Source organism: Musca autumnalis, unplaced genomic scaffold (genome assembly GCF_047663935.1).
Source record: "Musca autumnalis isolate F117 unplaced genomic scaffold, ASM4766393v1 scaffold_5, whole genome shotgun sequence".
Classification (NCBI taxonomy): domain Eukaryota; kingdom Metazoa; phylum Arthropoda; class Insecta; order Diptera; family Muscidae; genus Musca; species Musca autumnalis.
The window spans coordinates 32,680,073-32,694,332 of NW_027412088.1; the positions used below are offsets into that span (position 1 = coordinate 32,680,073).

Sequence of the window (14,260 nt, forward strand, 5' to 3'; positions counted from 1 at the left end):
TCAAGTGTTGTTGTTGTTTACTACATTCAGGTAATGTTGTTTGTGTCTGCTACTGCTATACTCAACTTCTCTTTGCCAGACTGTCTTCTGTCTGTCTGGCTGGTTGTTGTTTGTTGGTGGTTAACGACCAGCATATTACGCAAGTAATTCAAAAATAAAATTTTTTTGCCGGTAATGATAATGATTTTCAACTCTTATTGTGTGTTTATTAAGCAAAATTATAATTTGCTTTTCAGTTTTTTTTTGTGTGAAGGGAATCTAGGCAATAGGCCTAGTTATTTTATGCTTCTTCTTCGTCTTGGCTATATAACCTTGTTTTTTCATTGAAAGTTTTTTTTTCGGGGGTAATGATCATCATCATCGTTTCATAATGCCAGCTAGCAACTGGGCCGTAGTTTTTTTTTTGCTTTGCTTTTCTTAAAACTAAGCCTATAACCATTAACCTTGATTAAAATTTAACGTTGCGCTTCATTAAATGTACCCCCAGAGTTAAGTGTAAAAAATCCCAGTCATGGTCACAAAAAAATATGATTTGAAATATAAAATAATATTAATTTTTGTAATTAGATTATGCATTTTTTAATAATATATACTTTATTTGCTTAACCTTCCAGGCGGGTAAATGGTCCAAGACTGAGGGTTAAATTTGAGGCCAAAAATTGGAACACAATTTTGTATAGTTTTCAAGGAATTTGAAGACCATCTAAAACTTGTTTAAAGAATTTTTCCACGACTAAAGGTTTAAAGTGTTATTGGATATTTGATTTTGGCGCCCAACGTTGGGCTTAGTAAATGGTCTAGACAGAGGGTGGTTGTATTTGTGGCCACTTTGTATAAATTTAGGAGAATTTGATGTCCATCTAAAACATATTTGAATAATTTTTACATGACTCGAGGTTTTGAAGTTGGCGCCCAACATTGGACTTAGCTTCATCAGTGTTTTGTCTCTTAGAATCTTCTTTTCTTTTTCGTCTCAATAAAGAATACACTTTATTCTCGCCATTTTTACATATCATCCTTCCTTTGTATGCCTTTTGTTTCCCCTTTAGCAAGCCTTAAGGTTGCTTTTCCATTCCCTTCCCCTCAATCAATTAATTAAAATAAGTCTTGCTTGTCAATTTTATGTTTTTTTCGACCTCCTTCTGTGACTAAATTTTAAACTACCTGTCACAGTGGCACCTGCTTCCTTGGTACTGCCCTTTATTTCCTTCATCCAGAGAGAATAATTGCCGTATTTGTATGTGTGCGTGTGAAATGAAATGTTGTTTTCACTTTAAAGATGATTTGGTTAAATGTGAAGAAAACACCTTTTCTTCATCTCATGCTGGCCGACCCCTATAATTAATCAAATTTTGTGTTATTTGAAATTCTGTGAAATCTTGGCTGGTTTCTCTTTTGAAAATTCAGTTTGATAGACACACCTGCAATACCAAATAAGGAATGAATATTACAAAAATAGAGAACGGAATTTTTTTTTGGAAAAAATGCCACTTTTTTGGTTAAGACTCGAATGGCGCCCAACGTGGGTAAAGAGTTCATATTTTTGAATGATAATTATTAAGGCTTATTAGCATGGACGTGAGTGGCGCCCAACATTGAAATATTTTTGGAAATATAATGATTTGAAAGAAGTCTCGAGGTCTAAGTTTTACTCAAGACTTATTAGTTTGGACGTGAATGGCGCCCAACGTAGGTAAGAAGTCCATATTTTTTTTAATAGAATTATTTGAAGGGGAGCCAAGAACAATTTTTTTATTTGATGTGGATCAAAGGTCAATGTTATACATAGGGCTTTTAGTTTGGGTGTGAATGGCGCCCAACGTTGATGGATTTCGTACCGACGTTGGGCGCCATTCATAGATTTGAAGAGGTCGCAAGATCAACGTTATAGTTAAAATATTCTTTAAAAATCCACGTTTATTGGTCTGATGACCCATGAAAAAATATTCTTTAAAAATCCACGTTTATTGGTCTGATGACCCATGAAAAAATATTCTTTAAAAAATCCACGTTTATTGGTCTGATGACCCATGAAAAAATATTCTTTAAAAATCCACGTTTATTGGTCTGATGACCCATGAAAAAATATTCTTTAAAAAATCCACGTTTATTGGTCTGATGACCCATGAAAAAATATTCTTTAAAAAATCCACGTTTATTGGTCTGATGACCCATGAAAAAATATTCTTTAAAAAATCCACGTTTATTGGTCTGATGACCCATGAAAAAATATTCTTTAAAAAATCCACGTTTATTGGTCTGATGACCTATGAAAAAATATTCTTTAAAAAATCCACGTTTATTGGTCTGATGACCCATGAAAAAATATTCTTTAAAAAATCCACGTTTATTGGTGTGATGGCCCATGAAAAAATATTCTTTAAAAATCCACGTTTATTGGTGTGATGGCCCATGAAAAAATATTCTTTAAAAATCCACGTTTATTGGTGTGATGGCCCATGAAAAAATATTCTTTAAAAATCCACGTTTATTGGTCTGATGGCCCATGAGAAAAAAATTCTTTAAAAATCCTTGTTTATTGGTCTGATGGCTCATGAAAAAATATTCTTTAAAAATCCACATTTATTGGTCTGATGGCCCATGAAAAATATTCTTTTAAAATCCACGTTTATTGGTCTAATGACCCACGTAAAAATATTCGTTAAAAATCCACATTTATTGGATTATTTAAAGGATTTAAAGTACCAATATTCCATGAACATTTTTGTCCATGATCAATGTTCCATTTCGCAGTCAAATGGCGCCCAACGTAAAGTACCAATAATCCGCGTATATTCTGCAGGAAAGTCTTTAAATTACACAACGAGACTTGAGCTTCCCCATTGCACTCATTTTTACAAAAAGAAAGGGATTTGTCATTAAAAATTGAAATACATGTCCCGTCTTGAATGAGAATGACTGGCTGACTACCTGTTTTTCTTGACGCCTGACAAAACAGTCCAGTTTAACACTACTTTCCTGGCGTAGACAAGAATATCAAGTTTTATTTTCATTCTTTGGAACAACAACACAAAACCTGGCTATAAAAACAAACATATTAACAAAAGAAAAACAAAAACAAAGCTGCAGCACAAAAATATAGGTAAGATGTCTAGGAAACAGGAATTGTAAGAGATTCCCCTCCTAAAGCAACGCCAACACCAAGACATAATGGCTAAAAAGATACTCCACACACACAAAATACTTTTACCGGAAAAAATATTTAAGAAAAACGCTTTGTCTTCCACATAAGACGCCAGCAGCAGCCCCTCTATGTGCTGCAGCGCGTACATGTGTTGGAGGACTCAATAAAATAATAAAAACGGTGGAGAAATAAACAACAAAACGACCTTTAAACATAAAACTAGTTTTCTTTCCTTTTTTCGTCTTGCCTTGTCTTTATATTATTTTGCTTGAAGCTATAAGTGGCGCCCAACGTTCAAAGAAAAGAAAATAACAAAAAACAAGCACATAATAAAAATATTTAGGCCAAAAACACCGCATATGAAGAAGAAAAATGCAAAAAGGTAAAAAGGAGGAAATCTTCTTTTCGAGCAAATACAATAAATAAAAGCAGCCGGAATATGCAGGAGTGTTGGCAGTGTGCAGAGCAAGGAGTGGCAGATATATGCTGTCACAAAATAAAAATAAAGGGAAATGAAATGCTACCAGAGGAAGGTCTCTTTAGGATGTATTCTACATTTAGGAGGGCTTCTATATTCAGAAGCAGTCTTCTTATGAAGCAGTCTTCCTTATAAGGTGTTTTAGATACAGAATACCTTCTTCTAGCCATAGAATACCATTTTAGGATGTATTCTAGCTATACGCGATTTCTTTAGGAGGACTTCTAGCTATAGAAGACTGCCTTAGGAGGTCTTCTATTTACAGATGACTGATTTAGGCGGACTTTTAGCTATAGAAGATTCCTTTGGGAGGTCTTCTATCTTTAGCCGACTCCTTTAGGAGGTCTTCTAACTACAGAATCACAGAAGACTTTTTTAGGAAAATTTGCTAGCTATAGAAGACTCCTCTAGGAAGTTTTTTAGCAATATAAGTCTCCTCTAGGAGGTCTTATAGCTATAGAAGACTACTTTAGGAGGTCTTCTTTCTTTACACCATTTTCACATGTAATTCGAAGAATTTCACTTGTAATTTGAGAATTCCATTTGAAATTCGAATTATTTCATGTGTAATTTGAATTTTTTCAGTTGTAATTCGAATTATTTCATTTGTAATTCGAATTTTTCTATTTGTAATTTGAATATTTCTATTTGTAAATCGAAGTTTTTCATTTGGAATTTCAAATGAAAAAAATTCAAATTAAAAATGGAAAAATTCGAATTATAAATGAAATAATTCGAATTACAAATGAAAAAATTCAAATTTCAAATGAAATCATTCGAATTTCAAATGGAATTCGCAAACTAAAAATGAAATAATTCGAATTTCAATTGGAATTCTCAAATAACAAGTGAAATGTTTCGAATTACAACTGAAATTCTTCGAATTACATGTGAAAATGGTGTAGAAGACTCCTTCAAAAGGTCTTCTAGCTATAGAATACTAATTTTGGAGGTCTTCTAGCTATAGAAGACCCCTATAGGAGGTCTTCTAGCTATAGAAGACCCCTATAGGAGGTCTTCTAGCTATAGAAGACTCCCCTAGGATGTCTTCTAACTATAGAAGACCGCTTTAGGAGGTCTTCTAGCTATAGAAGACTCCTCTAGGAGGTCTTCTAGCTATAGAAGACTACTTTAGGAGGTCTTTTAGCTGTAGAAGACTCCTTTAGGAGGTCTTCTAGCTATAGAACACTCCTTTAAAAGGTCTTCCACCTTTAGAAGACTCCTTTAGGAGGTCTAGCTAAAGAAGACTCCTGTAGGGGGTCCAGCTATAGAAGACTCCTTTAGAAGGTCTTCTAGCTATAGAGACTCCTCTAGGAGGACTTCTAGCTATAGAAGACTCCTTTAGCAGGTCTTCCAGCTATAGAAGACTCCTTTAGGAGGTCTTCTAGCTATAGAAGACTCCTTTTGGAGGTCTTCTAGCTATAGAAGACTGCTTTAGAAGGTCTTCTAGCTATAGAAGACTCCTTTAGGAGGTCTTCTAGCTACAGAAGACTCCATTAGGAGGTCTTCTAGCTACAGAAGTCTCCTTTAGGAGGTCTTCTAGCTATAGAAGACCCCTTTAGGAGGTCTTTTAGCTATAGAAGACCCCTTTAGGAGGTCTTCTAGCTATAGAAGACTCCTCTAGGAAGTCTTCTAGCTAAAGAAGACTCCTGTAGGGGGGTCTTCTAGCTTTAGCAGACACCTTTAGAGAGATTTCTTTTCTTCTACCTACAGAAGAGTCCTTTAGGATGTCTTTTATCATTGGAAGACTCTGTTAGGAGGCCTTCTAGCTATAGAAGACTCCTTTAGGAGGTTTTCTAGCTATAGAAGACTCCTTTAGGAGGTCTTCTAGCTAAAGAAGACTCCTTTAGAAGGTCTTCTAGCTAAAGCAGACTCCTTTAGAAGGTCTTCTATCTTTAGAAGACTCCTTTAGGTGGTCTTTTAGCTGTAGAAGACTCCTTTAGGAGGTCTTCTAGCTATAGAACACTCCTTTAAAAGGTCTTCCAGCTGTAGAAGACCCTTTAGGAGGTCTTCCAGCTGTAGAAGACTACTTTAGTAGGTCTTCTAGCTATAGACGACTCCTTTAGAAGATCTTCTAGCTATAGAAGACTCCTTTAGAAGGTCTTCTAGCTATAGAAGACTCTTCTAGGAGGTTTTCTAGCTATAGAAGACTACTTTAGAAGGTCTTCTAGCTATAGAAGACTCCTATAGGAGGTCTTCTAGCTGTAGAAGACTCCTTTAGTAGGTCTTCTAGCTATAGAAGACTCCTTTAGGAGGTCTTCTAGCTATAGAAGACCCCTTTAGGAGGTCTTCTAGCTATAGAAAACTCCTTTAGAAAGTCTTCTAGCTATAGAAGACTCCTTTAGGAGGTCTTCTAGCCATAGAAGACCCCTTTAGGAGCTCTTCTAGCTATAAAAAAACTCCATTAGAAGGTCTTCTAGCTATAGAAGACTCCTTTAGGATGTCTTCTAGATATAGAAGACTCCTTTAGGAGGTCTTCTAGGTATAGAAGACTCCTTTAGGAGGTCTTCTAGCTATAGAACACTCCTTTAGAAGGTCTTCCAGCTATAGAAGACTCCTCTTGGAGGTCTTCTAGCTATAGAGGACTCCTTTAGGAGGTCTTCTGGCTATAGAAGACTCCTATAGGAGGTCTTCTAGCTATAGAAGACTCCTTTAGGAGGTCTTCTAGCTATAGAAGGCCCCTTTAGGAGGTCTTCTAGCTATAGAAGACCCCTTTAGGAGGTCTTCTAGCTATGGAAAACTCCTTTAGAAAGTCTTCTAGCTATAGAAGACTCCGTTAGGAGGTCTTCTAGCTATAGAAGACTCCTTTAGGAGGTCTTCTAGCTATAGAAGACTCCTTTAGGAGGTCTTCTAGCTATAGAAGACTCCTTTAGGAGGTCTTCTAGCTATAGAAGGCCCCTTTAGGAGGTCTTCTAGCTATAGAAGGCCCCTTTAGGAGGTCTTCTAGCTATAGAAGACCCCTTTAGGAGGTCTTCTAGCTAAAGAAAACTCCTTTAGAAAGTCTTCTAGCTATAGAAGACTCCTTTAGGAGGTCTTCTATCTATAGCGACTCCTTTAGGAGGTCTTCTAGCTATAGAAGACTCCTTTAGGATGTCTTCTAGGTATAGAAGACTCCTTTAGGAGGTCTTCTAGGTATAGAAGACTCCTTTAGGAGGTCTTCTAGCTATAGAACACTCCTTTAGAAGGTCTTCCAGCTATAGAGGACTCCTTTAGGAGGTCTTCTAACTATAGAAGACTCCTTTAGGATATCTTCTAGGTAGATAAGACTCCTTTAGGATATCTTCTAGGTATATAAGACTCCTTTAGGAGGTCTTCTAGCTATAGAACACTCCTTTAGAAGGTCTTCCAGCTATAGAAGACTCCTCTTGGAGGTCTTCTAGCTATAGAGGACTCCTTTAGGAGGTCTTCTAGTTATAGAAGACTCCTTTAGGAGGTCTTCTAGCTATAGAAGACTCCTTTAGGAGGTCTTCTAGGTATAGAAGACTCCTTTAGGAGGTCTTCTAGCTATAGAACACTCCTTTAGAAGGTCTTCCAGCTATAGAAGACTCCTCTTGGAGGTCTTCTAGCTATAGAGGACTCCTTTAGGAGGTCTTGTAGCTATAGAAGACTCCTTTATAACATCTTTTGGGATATATAGGACCCCTTAGGAGGTCTTCTAGCTATAGAAAACTCCATTAGAAGGTCTTCTAGCTATAGAAGACCCCTTTAGGAGGTCTTCTAGCTATAGAAAACTCCTTTAGGAGCTCTTCTAGCTATAGAAGACCCCTTTAGGAGGTCTTCTAGCTATAGAAAACTCCATTAGAAGGTCTTCTAGCTATAGAAGACTCCTTTATAAGGTCTTCTAGCTTTAGAAGACTCCCTTAGTAGGTCTTCTAGCTATAGAAGACTCCTTTAGGAGGTCTTCTAGCTATAAAAGACTCCTTTAGGAGGTCTTCTAGCTATAGAAGACTCCTTTAGGAGGTCTTCTAGCTATAGAAGACTCCTTTAGGAGGTCTTCTAGCTATAGAAGACCCCTTTAGGAGGTATTCTAGCTATAGAAGGCTCCTCTAGGAGGTCTTCTATCTTTAGAAAACTCCTCTAGGAGGTCTTCTAGCTATAGTAGACTCCTTTAGGAGGTCTTCTAGCTTTAGAAGACTCCTTTAGAAGGTCTTCTAGCTATAGAAGACTCCTTTAGGAGGTCTTCTAGCTATAGAAGACGGCTTTAGGAGGTTTTCTAGCTATAGAAGACTTCTTTCAGTTGACTTATATCTTCAAAAGACTCCTTTAGAATGTCTTCCAGCTATAGAAGAAAAAATTCATTGAGAGACACTTCTGCCTCTAGAAAACCCACCTTCAGGAGAACTTCATATTGAAAAAGATCGCTTAGTAGCTTTTAATCGATAGAAAGTTTGTTTTAAAGGTCTCATCTTTTAAGAAGACCTTTCAGGAGGTCTTCTCGCTAATGAAATGCTTTCAGATTATCCCTTTCGGAAGTCTGTCATTCATAGAACTGCTATTGTAGCTTCTCTATCCATTAAATAGTTCCAAGGCGGTATTCTACCTTGGAAAACGTTGGAGCCCTTTAAGAACAGTTCTTTAGAAGATCACTTTAAGGTATCTACTACCCTGTTACTACGACTTCCTTTGCCTTTAAGAAGTCTTTTGTCTATAAAAAAGTTCCCTTTAGAAGGTATTGCATACAAAGACTATACCTTCAATTAGCTCAATTACACCGCTCCATGTAAACATGTTTTCTTATTCTTCTCCTTATTTGGCTTATTTATGGAATTGACCTAATTTTGTAAGACCAAAAAGAAAAGAAAACTAAAATAAACAAAAAGTTAAAAAAACGCCAAACAAAAATCACAATAAAGTCCTCCATCCTACACATAAAAAAATCACATATGACGGTGATGCTAGGTGAAGGTGATTCCAAAGAAAGACTAGAAAGGGGAGCGAGTGTTGGTTGCACATTTGACTTTAAGAAGCAATACCTATATGGTTGCTTCTTTAGCTAGCAGACAAAGAGTAGAGGAACTGGCTAAAGACTAAAGGATGTCAGCCAGCCAGCGAACCAGCCACTTACTCCATATAAAATGCCGTAGAACAACATATTGGTGGTAAAGAGTTGCTGGCTAGCTGCTCCTTTTGCTTTGGGTTTCACGTTGTTATTTTTATACGATTAAAGCGTCCCTTAGCTACTTATTGTTGTGGTGCTTGTTTGGTTGCTTGACTGGTTTCTTTCTTGGTGTTTGCTAGATGTTCTTCTTCTTTTTCATCTTGTGGTCTTATGATGCCACATAATAAAAATAAATCTTTCAAGGACGTATAACGTAGAAAAACGAAACCAACAACTACACCAATGATGCTCTGGAGGAGCATCTTTTGATGTCTAGAAAACAAAAAACGAGTTGTTTAATGTTATGCCAAGATTTGGCATCAGTTAACCACAATAAACTCTGGAACCACCAACAACTCCAAAAGCGACAACATCATCATGCGGCGACGTCTTTCTCATAGTCAGTCGTCAGTCATATCTTAATTCTGGGAGAGGAGTTTGTTCCTTTGTTGTTGTTTTTGTTGTTAAATTAAAGGCAACCATAAAAAAGATGTGGTAAAAAGCAACGAAGCGTAGTAAACCAGTTAAGAAACCATTGTGGATTTTTTTTAGAGGCGAGAGGGAGGAAGGACGGCAAGAGCTTGAGAGAGTTTCTGTGTGTTTGCCAAGGAAGTAGTCAATAATTGCTGGTGGTAGCATTTGTTTGTTGTCTGGAAATCCTAGAGGTAAATAAGAAGCCCCAAAGTCAAAGTAGACAAGACCAACAAATAAATTATCTAAACATTCCTTTCAATGGTTTTGTTTTATTGTTGTTGTTGTCGTCATCGTTGTCGCTGGCTTTTGTAGATGAAGTGCAAAACCACAAGGATTAGTTGGTGGTTTTACACACAAATTACAGGCAAATATTCTTTCTTAGCTGTTGCATGAAAAAATATGGCCAACTATAATTAGGTGGGATTTTCGGGAGGTGATTTAAAGTTGTAAACTGTGGAGAATTTAAATTATTGGAGATTTTGAAGGAACTTCTAATATATAGAAGATTTCATTGAGGAGATTACTATGGACAGAAGAATTCATAAATGGGTTTCTGTAGAGAGGAGATCTTTTGATACATAGAAGACAATAAGTACTCGGAACACTTCCTAAAGATGTCTGATATATTTATACGACCTTGCAAAGATGTCTCCTATAGATAAAAACATTTTCCACAACTAACTTCTGTGTATAAAAGGCCCCAAAATGCTGTTATAAAGAGAAAAAACTTCCAAAGGGATTTTCGAAAGACAGATGAACTCCTAGAGAGGTCTTCCATGAATAGAGCAGTTCATAAAGTTGTCTTCTACTGTAAAAAACTTAGGGGTCTACTATAAAGGGGTATTTTATAAGAAGATTATCTTCCATAGATAGAAGACTACCCAACGGTATCTTCTTCCCAATATTGGGTATTGGAGTCTTGTATAGTTATGTGACCTATAAAAAGAGTCTTCTACAGATAGAAGACTTCCAAAAGGAATCTCCTATAGAATATATAGATAGAAGATCTGCCAAAGGAGTCTTCTATATCTCAAAAAGTTCATACAGGAATTTTCTCTAGCTACACCTCCCATAGAAGTCTTCTTTAGCTCAAAGATCTAAAGAAATTTCCTCTGTATGTGTTTTCTATAGATAGAAGACCTCCTAAAGGAGTCTTCTATACCAACAAATCTCCAAACGGAGACGGAGACTAATTAGCAGACCTTCAAAAGGATTTTTCTATAGATAGTGGACTTCCTAAAGAAGTCTTCTATAGGTAGAAGATCTCCTAGAGTAGTCTTCTATAGATACCGGACTTCCAGAGAAGTCTTCTAAAGGTAGATCTCCTAAATGAGTCTTCTATAGATTGCGGACTTCCTAAAGAAGTCTTCTATAGGTAGAAGTTCTCCTAAAGTAGTCTTCTATAGACAGAAGACCTCCTAAAGGGTCCTCTATTGCTCTAAAAAAGTCTTCCATAGGTAGAAGATCTCCTAAAGGAGTCTTCTATAGATAGCAGACTTCCTAGAGAAGTCTTCTATAGGTAGAAGATCTCCTAAAGTAGTCTTCCATAGACAGAAGACCTCCTAAAGGGTCCTCTATTGCTCTAACAAAGTCTTCCATAGGTAAAGGTCTCCTAAAGGAGTCTTCTATAGGTAGAAGATCTCCTAAAGAAGTCTTCTATAGACAGAAGACCTCCTAAAGGGTCCTCTATTGCTCTAAAAAAGGAGTCTTCTATAGATAGCAGACTTTCTAGAGAAGTCTTCTATAGGTAGAAGATCTCCTAAAGGAGTCTTCTATAGACAGAAGACCTCCTAAAGTGTCCTCGATTGCTCTAAAAAAGTCTTCCATAGGTAGAAGATCTCCTAAAGGAGTTTTCTGTAGATAGAAGACCTCGAATAGGGGTCTTATATAGATAGAAGACCTCCAACAGGATTCTTCTATGGCTATAAGACTTCTGTAGGAAGCCTTCCATAACTCAACGAACTGCTAAAGGACTTTTCTGTAGCTAGAAGACTTCCTTAGCGAAGTTTTTATAACAAGAAGACCTCCGTAAGGAGTCTTCTGTAGATTGAAAATCTCCAAAGGGAGTCTTCTATAGATAGCAGACTTCCTAAAGAAGTCTTCTATGGGTAGAAGATCTCCTAGAGGAGTCATCTATAGATAGAAGATCTGACAAAAGGGTCTTCTATTGCTCGAAGGTCTCCTTAAGGAATTGACTATAGCTAGAAGACATCCGTAATGAGTATTCTATAGCTAGAAGGCCTCCGTAATGAGTCTTCTATAGCTAGAAGACCTCCAAAAGGAGTCTTCTATGGCTAGAAGAAGACTTCCTTAGCGAAGTTTCTATAGCTAAAAAACCTCCGTATGGAGTCTTCTATAGATTGAAGACCTCCAAAGGGTAGTCTTCTTGATAGAAGATCTCCAAAGGAAGTCTTCTGTAAATAGGAGACCTCCATAAGGAGTCTTCTATAGATAGAAGACCTCCGAAAGGAGTCTACTATAGCTCGGAGACATCCTAAAGGAATTTTCTATGGCTAGAAGGTCTCCTAATGGAGTCTGCTATAGTTGGAAGGCATCCTATAGTGGTCGCTAGACGACTTCCTAGAGGAGGCTTATGTAGTAGAAGCCCTCTTAAAATAGTATTCTATAGAATACTTCTTTCAGTGCATATATAAACTCCTTAAAGAGTCTTTTATAGCGAGAAGACTAGACCTAAGGTGTCTTGGAGAAGTTAGAAGACCTTCTAAATGAGTCTTCTGCAAAAGATTGAAGACCCAAAAAGAGACTCATAGATGGAGTCTCTATAAAAAGAGTTTCCATAGACGATATACCTCCTATAAAAGTGTTTCATAAGCAGGTGATATCCGGTCTTGCGTAGTTACCAGATCTTGCGAAGGTGTCTTTAAGTTATTATACTTTTTCAATTATAAAATTATTTGTTTTTTTTTATTGTTTTTAAATTTTAATAAAATATATAATTTATATTTTTCTTTTTTTCCTTTTTTTAGGTGAGTTGTCCTTTTAATAAAAATTATAAATAAAACTGTGTAAGTACTCCTAAAATATTCAAAAACCTTAGCGATATAAGATTGAAATATTTATTATTAGAGCAACACAAAATAAACCTTTTGGGGCCAAGTTTACGTTACTGGCTAATTGGCGGATTAAATACTGCATCGAAAACAAAAACTATTTGCCGCTAACATCCAAAAAAAAGACAAGAGGAGTTATCTCTCATAGCAATGAGGGTAGTATGATTCCATAATTAAGTCGACAATATGAAGCTTTCTGTTGTTTTCAAGTCCGAACGGCCTTGTCTATTTTAAAATTATGCATTTTTGTATTGGAAAGCGACAATCTTTCGAAAGCGACAATCTTTCGAAATAACGCTTTGCGAAGGTCTACGTTGTCAAAACGATTCTACTTTTTGCCATTGACTTCCCTTGAGAAATTGGAAACATTCTGAATTATTTCAACATAATTTTATAGAGCACAACAATGAAATAAGTCATCCATTCCAGGAATTTCAAAATTAAGACTAGAAATTACAATGAACCGTGACACACACACACACACACACAATGAACATTAAGCTCAACTTCAAAGTAAATGGCCTTAACCGAGAACAAACGACAGCAAATTCAACAGAAAACTCTTTATTGGCAAATATAAAATGCCAGTGGTAATTAAAAAAAAGCAGCAGCAGCAACAACAACAATAAAATAAATGAAGTTCAGTTGACAATTTCAACATACAATGGAAATGACACTCAATCACTTCAACAGACACAGAACAAGTTGGAGTTTGTCATAATTTTGCCCAAGAATAATGACATGGATTTACACATTTTACTCATATTTTATGTGCGTTGTGCTGAAAAATAATAAGGACACTTCAATCCATAACCAAGATTGCATTGAAAACGGACTAAAAAGGGAAATTGTCTTTAGTTTATAAAATTTATTGTTTTCTTAAAATTTGAAGAATAGGTTTTAAAAAATATTTTGATTGTTTGTAAACATATTTTATTTTATTTTTATATTTCATACGAATTGACGTAGTTTGGCGTGTGCGAAAACATAAGGACACTTCATAACATCTTTTAATAAGGACCAACTTTGAAAGATATTAATGCAGGTTTTTACTAAATAATGGTAGATAAAGCATTTCAGTTTCATTAGTACTTTGTAGACGATCCTTTGTCCCAGCGCATCGTCTGGCATTGACACGGTGCGCCTTAACCAAATTTAAATGGAAGGAGCTTACACCTGGGAAATTTTTGCGGATTCTGAAACTTCAAAGATCATATATGAGAAAAATCAAAAAAACTAAAAAAGCCGGAGGGCTTTTGCATTATCCCAATTTGAACTTCTATATCTCAAAAACGGTAAAACCTACTAAAATATCATAGAGGTCAATCTTGTAGAGAATTTTCACTGCTACAATATTTTCTTCATTCCCGTTTCCATAGAACTTGCTGTTTTCAACCAAAATCGTTAAAACTTAAAAATCCCCTAAAAGTGTGTACTTTGACCGTGATTTATTTAAAAAGCCCTCCGGCGATTTATTTTTTTTTTTTTTTTTTTTTTATTTTTGTCATCTAGGAACATTGCAGTTTCAGAATCCGCAAAAACTTCCCAGGTGTATGCTTCTTCCATTTAAATTTGGTTAAGGTACACCGTGTCACCGTGTTGAGTCAACCAAATTTTGGCACTCCTGTACTGGTATCGCGTCGCACGCAACCTGTATATGTTGCCAAAGATCGTCATAATTTGATGGGCACTTTCCCCTGCTTGATCTTTTAACTTCATTCCAAAAATTTTCAATCGGGTTCAAATCAAGGGACTTTGCGGGCCATTCTAACAACTTAACTCAATTGTCCTGGAACCCCTTTTTTATGCTGCCGTATGCTTAGGCTAATTATCCTGCTTAAAGGCTCATTTGAGAGGCACATCCTCTTCAGCATACGGTAGTATTATATTTTTCAAAATTTTAATGTAATCTGGTGATTTCAAAAACACTTTGAATACTGTATAGAGACCCCACAGATGAGTAAGAAAATGAGCCACACACCATGATGTTAACT

At 36.3% G+C, this 14,260-nt stretch overlaps 1 protein-coding gene across 38 annotated transcripts in view; it reads left to right on the forward strand.

Annotated features, from left to right (window-relative positions):
* Positions 1-14,260, forward strand: part of psq (BTB-domain-containing protein pipsqueak) — a 384,732-nt gene that overhangs the window by 283,777 nt on the left and 86,695 nt on the right. The window contains exon 3 of one of the 38 annotated variants that reach the window (XM_073991027.1): positions 12,183-12,221. The exons of the other annotated variants lie outside the window; for them this stretch is intronic. The gene's annotated coding sequence lies outside the window, so the exon portion shown is untranslated. The remainder of the gene's footprint in view (positions 1-12,182; positions 12,222-14,260) is intronic. 38 annotated transcript variants of the gene reach the window in all.